Raw genomic sequence first — 12195 nt, 5'->3', positions numbered from 1 at the left:
ACATTCTCCTTTCCCTTCCTCCCCCACAACAAACACTCTGTGAGGTGAGTGGGGCTGAGAGACTTCAGAGAAGTGTGACTAGCCCAAGGTCACCCAGCAGGTGGAGGAGCGGAGACGCGAACCTGGTTCACCAAATTACGAGTCCACCACTCTTAACCACCACACCACACATCTAGATGATTCTAGTGCCTTGAAGCTCTGAGGGTCAACAGGAGTGCTGGCTTCAAGATTGCTGACTCTGGACACTGGCTACTGTGTTAAATGATTCCTGAAGGATATGGATATATATATATATATATATATATATATATATATATATATATATCTCCAACTCCAGATAAATGAGCACTGGACTGCAACTTGTGAGTTGTAAACTTGGCAATGGACTTAATGCCTTGACAAGAAACTCATTAGGTGGCTTTAGGTGAGCCACTATTTCTCAGTTTCAAGCTCACCTTTGCAAAACGAGGACGGAAAGAATACTGTCATACCTTAGAAGACTGCTGCGAGGATGACTGAGATAATGTATGTGATGTGCTTTGAAATATTTGAAACGGGCCATTTAAATGCTAATTATGAGGCGCAAACGGCCACGGCAGGCCTCGGAGTCTTCTAAAAGCAATATATTATCTTCACTCTGCCATGTCTAACAAACCACACAATGTGCTGTCAGTGGAGGGAGACAGGATTTTCATTTCTCCTCAGCAAGCGTGGGCCCACGATGCAAGCCACAGGTATTGGCATGAATGCAAGGATAACAGAACCATAGGCTCCCCTAACCTTTTCACGCAGTGAATCACAATTAAAAGTAATTGCTTTTATCTCTATGGCAAAACACACCTCTGTTGACAAACCCAACCGATATCTAGGAGAGTGCAGTAATCAGACAGAGAGATGGAGCACCTGGAGAGTGAAATAGTAAAAGATGCGTACTATGCATTCAAATGATTTTCTCTGATAAATAAATGAAGCTGTTTTCTGACGGTGAGGCATTGAAAAGAGAAGAACACACAATGTACCAGGCGGGAGGGTAGAAAGAGATATAGAAATGTGATCTAATGGGGGAAAAAACACTTATGAAAATTGCTACCAACAACATAGACTGATGTGAGAACAGCAACAGTTAAGATTAAAATGGGTTTTCTCATCTGCAAAATACTGGCATTAATTAGAGAAATAATGCATTTTTAAACACACACACACGTTATACTTTAGTCCTCAGTCCTGAAGGGCACCCAAGACCAAATATATTTAAACTGTTGTGAATTATTTAGCGATGAAACATGATCTGGAGCTTAATTTGTGTGTACTGCAATGGGGTGAGTAAATCTCCTGTCATTAACAAGCCAAAAATGAGTTGTGATAATGTTCCTGGTAGCATTGCCCATGAAATGCAGTCAGATGGTGAACACTGAAGGCACTTGAATGATCAGATTAATTGTTCAACTCCTGAATGGAGGTTCCACTGGACTTTGCCCGAAGCAACATCATAAAGCAAAACTGGTCTGTCCTGCTTGCTCTGCAACATTACTGAGAGAAGCTGAAATAGTTTCAGTAAATGTTTCTTAAGGAGTTTCCGTCGTGCATGTATACCTAGGTCCCAGATAAAAGATTAATGCAGGTTGTTAGTCAAGCTATGTTGTGGTTAATAATAATAATAATAATAATAATAATAATAATAATAATTTATTTATACCCTGCTCCTCTGGCTGGGTTCTCCCAGACATTCTGGGTGACTCCCAACAGAATATTAAAAACATGATAAAACATCAAACTTTAAAAACTTCCCTAAACAGGGTTGCCTTCAGGTGTCTTCTAAAAGTCAGATAGTTGTTGATTTCCTTGGCATCTGAAGGGTTGGATGGGTGGATGCCACCACCAAGAAGGCCCTCTGCCTGGTTCCCTGTAACCTCACTTCTCTCAGCGAGGGAACCGCCAGAAGGCCCTCGGAGCTGGACCTCAAGTGTTCGGCCTATACGATGGGTATGGAGATGCTCCTTCAGGTATACTGGGCTGAGGCCGTTTAGGTCTTTAAAGGTCAGCACCAACACCTTGAATTGTGCTCAGAAATGTACTGGGACCAATGCAGGTCTTTCAGGACTGGTGTTATATTACCTGTCTGTGGCCATCAGTAGCCGTTTTGTTGGCGAGTCTAAGTGTGGGGTAGACCTTCTCCATGCTGTTGGCAATTTCAGCAAGACTTGGGAGTGGAGGTTCCAGAGGATATGATTTAAAGCAGATGTGGCTAATCTTTGGCCCTGTTGGGAGACTGTGTACGTGCAGCTACTCACACAGAGTCAATTAAGGTTTGGCAGACAGCCAGAAGGCAATCAAAAGGAGTAAGTCTGTCTGGTGATAACAGAGGCATGGAGACCGCTCCCAGATTGGTCAAGCTCTCTCAAGGGAGTAATAATTAATGGCCTACTAACTGGAATGTGTAAAAGCTATGGTTTTCCCAGTAGTGATGTATGGAAGTGAGAGCTGGACCATAAAGAAGCCTGATTGCCGAAGAATTGATGCTTTTGAATTATGGTGCTGGAGGAGACTATTGAGAGTCCCATGGACTGCAAGAAGATCAAACCTATCCATTCTGAAGGAAATCAGCCCTGAGTGCTCACTGGAAGGACAGATCCTGAAGCTGAGGCTCCAATATTTTGGCCACCTCATGAGAAGAGAAGACTCCCTAGAAAAGACCCCGATGTTGGGAAAGATGGAGGGCACAAGGAGAAGGGGACGACCGAGGACGAGATGGTTGGATAGTGTCTTCGAAGCTACAAACATGAGTCTGACCAAACTGCGGGAGGCAGTGGAAGACAGAAGTGCCTGGTGTGCTCTGGTCCATGGGGTCACGAAGAGTCGGACACGACTAAACGACTAAACAACAACAACAACAACAACAACAACAACAACAACAACAACTGGAATGTGTTAGTTCGAGGTTCAGAGGTTCAGAGTTCTGTGTGTCAGTCAGTGTAGGAGTTGTGAGTCGTGTAAGAAAGAGCAAGCTAAAGATCTGTGTTCTGTTCCTGTAAATAGTCCACTGTATATACGGTAATAAACACCTAACTACAAGTTCCTGGTTCCTGCTTTGTCTATCCTGTCTGCAGCCAATTTGCCAACTGCTTCCGTGAATTCTGCATGTACTCTGCTAGGTCTGGCTAAGGTCCTGAAACTAGTCAGCAAGTTGCGAAACACCAAATAGGTTCTGCCAATAGGCCCTCCAGATAATGCTGGATTTCCCTTCTATTCAGCCGTTGCCAACATGACCAGGAGTTGATGATGAGACGTTCCCTGCCCCTGGTATATGGTGAGTCAGCATATCCTTTGTGCCGACTTATTTTTTCAGTTTGCACCTGATAATAAATATTTAGGTGATTGATGAACAGTGACTATAAATAGGACTGCATCCAACAGACAAGGAGTGATGCAACATTTCAGAGTCGGACACTTTAAAGGGGTTGAGAGCCCTCAAGGTTAGTGCCAAGAAACTTTCTTCCCCCAATGTCATGCCAATCACAGATTTCCACTAAAAGGGTAAGGCTGAGAGGTGGAAACTCAGAGCACTTTGCCATCCTCACAGATGGAGTAATTTGGCATCTCTTAAATGGGCATCTTTTTCTTGCTTATTCCCCAATTCCCAGATTTTCTTTCCTACAAGAATAAAGAGAGATAAAATATTTGACTGTATCTGGAGAAGGCAGAACAAGTCATCAATCAAATGGTTAGAAAATAAAGGAAAGGTTTCCTATAATAACATGTAAAGCTTAAGGAGCTATTAAAAATATATATATCAAGGAATTCAGTCCACCCCATTCCCTGTGCTTTCATGTCTTTCATGTTGCTCTGCTGTGCATTCTCAACCAGCTGCTCTCTCTCCTCGCCATGCCAGCTGCATCGCAGTTGGGATGCCTGATGCCACCTACAGAAATAGTTTGGCAGCTGGTTAAACATTAGAGTAGACAAATAGAGATCTCCTAAGTGACTGGCATTCTCTTACCCGAGCCATCTAAGCAAATAGAAATAGCAAGTAGATTACCAAACAGAAGGTCATCACAATGATTAGCAAAAATCCATTTGGCCAACATACAGATTTTAATATTAGAGAAAAAGGGGGGGGGAGGAGAGGGAATTAAATCCATATGATGTTGTTCACCTGATATCCTTTGCTGTCCACACTGCCAACACTCATCTTGGAATTCGTAGCTCTTATTTGAACAGATCTGTTACATGGTTTTTTTAAAAAACATGTTGTATCAGGAACGACAAACAAATTGTTCTCTTTATCAGATTAAATTCTGTTTCTTTGATCTGTCTAAGCTTGAGCATTGACCATCTTTCTTCTGCTTTTAGTACTTACATGTGGATTTCTCACGCACCTCCAATGATGCCCTCTTTGGTGACTTCTGTTCATCCCACACATATTAACATATTAACATACTTTTTCTAAATAGGTGGAAATGGTCAATAGTAAAACTGTGACGATGACGACGGAATAGGACACCCCTATTTTCATCAAAGTCGGCACAAAGGGGACGCGGGTGGCGCTATGGGTAAAACCTCAGCGCCTAGGACTTGCCGATCATCAGGTCGGCGGTTCGAATCCCCGTGGCGGGGTGCGCTCCCGTTGCTCGGTCCCAGCGCCTGCCAACCTAGCAGTTCGAAAGCACCCCCGGGTAAGCAAGTAGATAAATAGGGACTGCTTACTGGCGGGAAGGTAAACGGTGTTCCGTGTGCTGCGCTGGCTCGCCAGATGCAGCTTGTCATGCTGGCCACGTGACCTGGAAGTGTCTCCAGACAGCGCTGGCCCCGGCATCTTAAGTGAGATGGGCGCACAACCCTAGAGTCGGACACGACTGGCCCGTATGGGCAGGGGTACCTTTACTTTACTTTACTATTTTCATCAGAGAAATGTTGGAGGGTTTTCTTCATTTATTCTTAATAGCTTGATATCCCTTTTTGGTCCTAGATAATTTTCATGTCTATATGAAACAATGGCATCATTTATTTTATTGTGATGGACAATTCCATGTGCTTTCACAAATGAGTATTGATGATTTCTAGGCAACAGAAATACCGTATTGGCCTGAATATAAACCTCCCTCCCCCCCCAAAAAAAATCCGACCGTGAAAAGGTAAAGTGTGGCCTAAATCCGTGACCTTACAAAAATTGGCTTTTGTAATATCGCTGCTGAAATGGTGAAACAGCTGAAACAGCTGAAATGGTAAAGTGGAACGGGTGTGAGTGCCTGTGGAATTTTAAGGGAGCGGCTTATTTTCGGGTATTGTCTCTCCCCGCCCCCCCCCCCGAATATTAAAGGTGCGGCTTATATTTGGGCCAATACGGTACATACACCCCAACATTTCTCTGATTAAAATAGGGACATCCTATTCCAAAACATTAATAATAATAATTTTATTATTTATACCCCATCCATCTGACTGGGTTTCCTCAGCCACTCTGGGCGGCTTCCAACATATATAAAACATAATAAAACATTAAAAATTAAAAAATTCCCTTATACAGGGCTGCCTTCAAATGTCTTCTAAAGGTTGCATAGTTACTTATCTCCTTGGCTTGGGGTGTATGCGTGCATCGCATAACTCCATACCCGCCAACATTTCTCAGATAAAAATAAGGACATCCTAAGGAAAATCGGGACATTCCGGGATCAAATAAGAAACCAGGATGGCTTCTGTAAATCCGGCACACCCTGGAAAATAGGGACACTTGGAGGGTCTGGAAATAATGAATGAAATGCTGCATATACTCCCCCCCCCCCTTTCATCCATTCTGTCTTGCTGCACCAAGGGAATTTTATTTCATTTAACACCAACCTGTCCATCCATCCATCTGTCTCCCCTCTCTCCCATTTTAAAATACCATTTGCTTCTTACCTTTCCAGTAGCAGTGCTCTTCTATAGTTACTGATGGTTTCGGCCTGGTTTTTATTCATCTTCACCTAGCACCCGCACAATCTTTTAGTATTCCTTCCCCATTTCTCTTCTCTTCATCTTTATTACATTTCAGGCCTTTAGGTAGGGATCACAGTGAGTTTTTGTCCATTGCACAGTGCTTTGTACATGTTAAATGCTCTGGAAATAATAAATGAAGATGATGAAATAATATAAGAAAAGCACTAGTGTTTTATTTCATTTTCTTTTTTTGCAACCTCGAAACTGCCCTCCCTAAGAAAGAAAAGGCAAAGTTACTTCCAACTTGACAGAACTGCATTGCACTTGATAAACTTCAATTATCCCCAAAGAAACATTAAACCATTGACATTATCCACTGATAGCAGATGTTCAGGACCATATACTCAGCAGATACACTTGTGCTGAATTTTTAAAAAGAAAAGGAAGGGAAAAAATGTCTTGAATCTTAGACGTCGCTGCTTTTAGCACTACATTCTAGCACCCAAGCATCTGCAGAAAACTATTCGCCGACAAGTGTTTCAGACAATATATCCTAATTGGTGAACATTCCCATTTACTTATTGCACTGTTTGACAGAATATCTGGCCCAGAGATAAGATCTGAAGAGCTGCTTCAACTACAAGTCCAGCTTGGATTCTGCGAGGATAAAGTTTATCTCTTCATTTAAAAAATGTGTACACATTGCCTGTGGCATTTGCAAGCAAAATGACTTTTGAGTGTGGGAGATACTTTCTTTTCAATAAAGATTAGGGCAAATTAGAGCAAAACTTGTCCTTTATAGCTGTGAAGTATTATTTCAGTTTTGGTTTTATTTTAAAGCTGGAAAATCACTTGTTGTCATGTAGTAGATCACAATTCTAACATACCTTGGCAGGACACCTTGGCAGGATACCTTGGCATTTCGGCAACCAAAATTGTCAAAGGCCTGGAAATGATGCCTTATGAGGAACGGCTAAGGGAGCTGGGCATGTTTAGCCTGGAGAAGAGGAGGTTAAGGGGTGATATGATAGCCATGTTCAAATATATAAAAGGATGTCATATAGAGGAGGGAGAAAGGTTGTTTTCTGCTGCTCCAGAGAAGCGGACACGGAGCAATGGATCCAAACTACAAGAAAGAAGATTCCACCTAAACATTAGGAAGAACTTCCTGACAGTAAGAGCTGTTTGACAGTGGAATTTGCTGCCAAGGAGTGTGGTGGAGTCTCCTTCTTTGGAGGTCTTTAAGCAGAGGCTTGACAACCATATGTCAGGAGTGCTCTGATGGTGTTTCCTGCTTGGCAGGGGGTTGGACTCGATGGAGCTTGTGGTCTATTCCAACTCTATGATTCTATGATTCTATGACACGGGGGACCTATAGAGCATAATGGTTCTGGAAGTTGAAGTGGGACAGTTAGGTAGTAGAGACAGAATTCTCTGGGCAAAAAAAACCCATCTTAAAAAAAGCAGAACCCACCCAGCAAGGATAAAATCAGTATCATCTTTTGGGAAAAGACTGAGGAAGGTTCGTCAAGCCTTGATCGTGCCTGGAGCTTTTGTTCCATGCATGCAGCTTTCTCCCTCCACCCCTGATGTGGCGTTTGCCCGTTCTTTTGAAAATGTCTGTACAGGGGGAGAGAAAGAGTTAATAGGTAGGCTCCGCCTCTGGCTTTTCTGTTGGTCTACCTGTTTTTAAAAGGGCTTAGCTCTAGGGTTGGTTGGTTAGTTAGTTGGTTGGTCGGTTGGGAGAAGGCAGTTGGGAAAACAGTTGGCAGACAGTTGGAAACAGAGAGACAGTGCAGTTGGTTCTTGTGTGAGGGGAGGTAGAAGAGTTAGAGACAGAATAAAATAAGACTAAGAGGGTAAAGAGTAACAGCGTTTCGAATGCATTTAAAGTTTATTTGTGTTTGCAATAAACTACAATCTCCATTGTTAACTTGAGAACCTGGCTGAGACAAAGTGATTTACCGGGGAGGACCTGGTTGGTGGCAGCAGATTAGTGGTGTACGGGTCAGTAGTCCGTGAGACGACCGGGGGCTCCGAACGAATGCCACCCCCCACCCCTCAAATGAGAGAGGGAGAAAGAGACTTGGAACCAGTTGCAGTGCAGAGAAGACCTGAGCAGGAGTTTCCCTTTCTTACCAACTATTAGTTTTTCCCTTTGAAAAACACTTTGCACAATCTTCTGCATTAACCAATCAACATGAAAGATCACATCTCTGTGCCCAGCTGCATGGAAATGGTACGTTGGAGAGTAAAAAGTTAGTCTGAAGGCCTCCTTCAAATCTGTGGCAAGAAGGACGTTCTTTATTTGTAAGATGGCTGACTTAAAAAAAACAATTATGATTTCTAGTTATTTACATTTCAATAGTTTTACAATCATTCTAACATTTCAAAACTCGACTTCCTCCCTCCTCTCTCTGCAGTTCGTTAAATTTATTTTTTACAGTTCCTGCCTATTCTAACTTAACTTAATCTTTTATTCACTTACTTTAAATATATACTTTTATGAAACTGCAGGTTATTACAATAATCCTGCCAATGTCCTTATCTGTTTACAGTTTGTTTGTAAATATTCAACAAACCATTTCCATTCTTTTATAAAAGGTTTGTTATCTTGATTTCTTATTCATCTGGTAAGTTTCACCATTTCTGCATATTCCATTTTTTTTTTAAATCCATTCTTCTTTTGTCGGGATTTCTTTCCATTTTGGGGCAAATAACATTCTTGCCGCTGTAGTCACATACATGAATAAATTTGAAGATGTCTGACTGACTGAGACTCTGGGCCTCAGCTGCATCTTTGTACCAAAATAAACAGTTTAAAGTTCTTTCATAAGAAGCGGTGACTGTTTTTGGTGCAAGCCAGAGAACACCTCTTCACCTATAACAACAATATATTTCTCTATGCTTGCTTTAACAAGGCCAGCCTATACATATCTACTCAGAAGTAAGCCCCACTGAAATTCGACGGGACTTGCTCCCATGTAAATGTGTTGGGATTGCAGCCGCAGTTAGGGCTTATCTGCTTTCCCCCGCTGCTTTCCCCCAGGAAGAAGCAGTGCAAATGTCAGCTGGGTTTTCTCAGGATCGATGTTTGCTCCAATTTAGCACTAAAGAGTGGGTTTTCTGGGAGAAAGAGGTGGGCCAAAGCAAAACCACACAGCCCCATGCTTTCTAGCCACAGGACAAAGGGAAGTGTAAACAAGTCCTTAATATTTCAATTGGACAAGAACAGATAACAGTGAATCTGCATGTCATCCATCCATCCATTCATTCACTGAATTTATATATTGCCCTATACCCGGAGGTCTCAGGGCAGTTCACAGAAAATATCACAATATATAAAATCAAAATAAGAACAGTGGGGAGAGCATTCTACAGATGGGGAGCCACTGCAGAGAAGGCCTGTTCTTGTGTGGCCACCCTCAAGGAGGAGGCACATGAAGAAGGGCCTCAGAAGATGATCTCAGGGTCCAGATGGGTTCATATGGAAAGAGGTGGTCCTTGAGGTATTGCGGTCCTGAGCCATTATCAGGACAACATTGAATGTTACCTATGCCCCCATTGCTCACACTGGCTGAGATATGGGAGTTGCCATTCCATAGTGCCATTTTCCATAGTGGGGAGTGTGTGTTAACAACCACATGGGTGGGGCACATAAAAAGAGCTTTTCCCACCTGGTTTGCACGCTGCCAGAAAGTAGAGGCATTTAATTGCATCCTGCCAACATGGCCTCTTTCTCTGATGGAAAGAGAATCAAAGCTCTGATAATAGCAGGTCTGTTTCTTTCTTCCCTTCCTGCTTTAGCTCTTTCCCTAAGGACAGGAGTTTGATTCAGTTGACATTGTAATTCCTCTAACAGTTTTAAGTTGAGTTTTCCTCCCTTCTGTGTCCTGAAAGCGGAACGCTCTGCTTCACAACAGCCAATAGTTTCACTCTGCCGGAGAGAGGAAAACCAAGATTATTATTATTATTTTTGTTGTAAGTCCTACAAAGTTCTTAAGAAAATTTCACAGAAAGGATGTTGTTTAGAGATCAGTGATGTGGAGATGGAATTTAAATATTAAGAGGCAAGAATTTGCCTTCTGGTGAAAGATGATATTTGCATAATAGCAAGAAGGGCTTCTTTGTTGGAAACAAAATTGCTGACTGGAATCTGCAATTCAGGTGCCTCGATGATCTTCAACCTTGTTTGGCAATGGGAAATATGCTAATTTGGGTGGCTGGTTGTCCATCATAGACTGAATACTCAATAGGAACAAAACTGAGAGAATGTACAAACAGTACAGCAAAAGTAGACCCTGAGCAAAAATTCCTCTTCATACAGGTTCAATAACAATTGCTTTTAATGGAGCTCAACCAGTTTACACCATCTGAAGAGCTGACCCAGAACATGAGTAAACAAGCTTAGTCTGTCTGAATATTTCAAAACTGCTTACCTCACAGAAAAATCCTACTGAGGTAAGGATGTGAAAATCCATTATAAAAATGCAGTGTTTTGCCCTCTTTCTACCTTGGTAATAATTGTAAATTTAATGCTATCTGCTAATATGTTTTTGCCTTAGGATACTCTGTGGCACAGTCAGGCAAACCATTTGAGTTCGCAAAAGAAGAATGAATATGTTTTACACAAACGTTGTCCGGCTTCGTTCTGAAACTCACTGGACAGCAACAGGTAAATCACTCTCTTCCAGCCAAACCTACCTCAGAGGGGAGTTTGGGGGCTAAAATACAAGTTCTTTTGAGGAAGGGCATAGAAGTTCATGAATCCTCAGGAGATAATGTGCTGCTTGGTAGTGACCTCAAGGCTTGGCTGCTACAAAGAGGTCCTGTCTTTGCTCAGAAGTCAGTTGTTTCTGAGAAATGAAACAATATCTGAAGCTGTTGTGGGAAGAGCAACAATGGACTATTGGTATGAAGTTAAGCATTTCAATATCCTCCATCCTATGTACACCCCACTGTACATAAAAATGATCATGCCAGGGGAAAGAGGTCTAGCCTATTATTTTCCTTAACGTAATTTTGTACAAGTGTATAGGGAAGAAGAAGAAGAAGAAGAGTTTGGATTTGATATCCCGCCTTTCACTCCCTTTAAGGAGTCTCAAAGCGGCTAACATTCTCCTTTCCCTTCCTCCCCACAACAAACACTCTGTGAGGTGAGTGGGGCTGAGAGACTTCAAAGAAGTGTGACTGGCCCAAGGTCACCCAGCAGCTGCATGTGGAGGAGCGGAGACGCGAACCCGGTTACCCAGATTACGTGACTACCGCTCTTAACCACTACACCACACTGGGCTTGTATAGGGAGTTGATTTTCATAAACGAAATCCCTGCTCCTACAGCCTGAAGATGTACAGTGCATTGACAGCTAAGAATGGAGGGAGAGACCTGCAGTATTAGACCAAAGGCCTATTTAATCCATTATCCTGTTTACACGAACTATGGAAAACCAGAAGCAGGAGATGGGATGGTGGCATTCAGAAGCAAGCTGCCTTTGATCCTGGAGGTCACAGGGCAGCCGGAAAGGTCACCCCTGCTAGCCTGGGCTCTTGGCAACAGCATTGCTGCCAGGGGGTGAGGGGGCAAGGCAGTGGGGATCTTGGTTAAACCCTCCTGGGTTTGGACTGCACTGTTAGTTTAATAAATGATAGTTCATGGAATAATAACATTGTAGAGTTGGAAGGGAGCCCAAGCATCGCCAAGTTCAACTGCCTGCAATGAAGGAATCTCAACTGAAGCATCCATGACAGAGGATCATCCAGCCTCTGCTTACAAACCTCCAAGGAAGGAGTCCACCACCTCCATTCCACTGTCAAACAGAAAGTGCTTCCTGAGGTTTAGTCAGAATCTCCTTTCTTATAACTTGAATCCATAAGGTTTGGGTCCTACCCTCCAGAGCAGGAGAAAACAAGCTTGCTCCATCTTCCATGGAAGCTTCCTCTTTAGATATTTGAAGATGCCTGTCATATCTCCTCTCAGTCTCCTCTTTTCCAGCCCAAACATAACCAGCTCCTTCAAGTGCTCCTCATAAGGTTTGGCTTCCAGACCCTTTGTCATCTTGGTTGCTGCATGAATTCTGTTCGCTCAGAAATGGAGGTCTCAAGTAGCATTTAATATCAATGAACAGATGGATAAATTTGGGGATTATTATTTTTTTTTGCTTTAATATTGAATTCAGTGTGTTTTCTGAGATACAAAGAAATGGGACAAAGACAAACTAACTTTAATGCAAACCGGACCCTGTTTTTTTTTTTTTAATACAGTGGTACCTTGGGTTACAGACGC

The 12195-nt window shown here is 42.6% G+C and overlaps 2 long non-coding RNA genes across 3 annotated transcripts; one reads left to right on the top strand and one right to left on the bottom strand.

The window, feature by feature from the left end:
• Positions 1–2922: 2922 nt before the first annotated feature.
• Positions 2923–7556, bottom strand: LOC310660508. Of its 2 annotated transcripts, XR_014503455.1 has the most exons (4): positions 7388–7556; positions 5896–6093; positions 4154–4220; positions 2923–3651 (listed from the first exon to the last, which is right to left on the bottom strand). It is a non-coding gene; the product is annotated as an uncharacterized lncRNA (long non-coding RNA). The 2 variants fall into 2 exon arrangements; XR_014503456.1 differs by lacking the exon at positions 7388–7556 and having other exon boundaries at positions 5896–6759.
• A 78-nt stretch (positions 7557–7634) lies between these two features.
• On the top strand, positions 7635–10893 carry LOC310660504. The gene is made up of 3 exons (XR_014503450.1): positions 7635–8152; positions 10241–10374; positions 10479–10893. It is a non-coding gene; the product is annotated as an uncharacterized lncRNA (long non-coding RNA).
• Positions 10894–12195: the final 1302 nt, after the last annotated feature.

The sequence above is a fragment of the Podarcis tiliguerta genome, assembly GCF_965153285.1.
Source record: "Podarcis tiliguerta genome assembly, chromosome: 12".
Lineage (NCBI taxonomy): Eukaryota > Metazoa > Chordata > Lepidosauria > Squamata > Lacertidae > Podarcis > Podarcis tiliguerta.
Note: the sequence above shows the minus strand (reverse complement) of the source record. Positions and strands in the feature narration are given on the sequence as shown.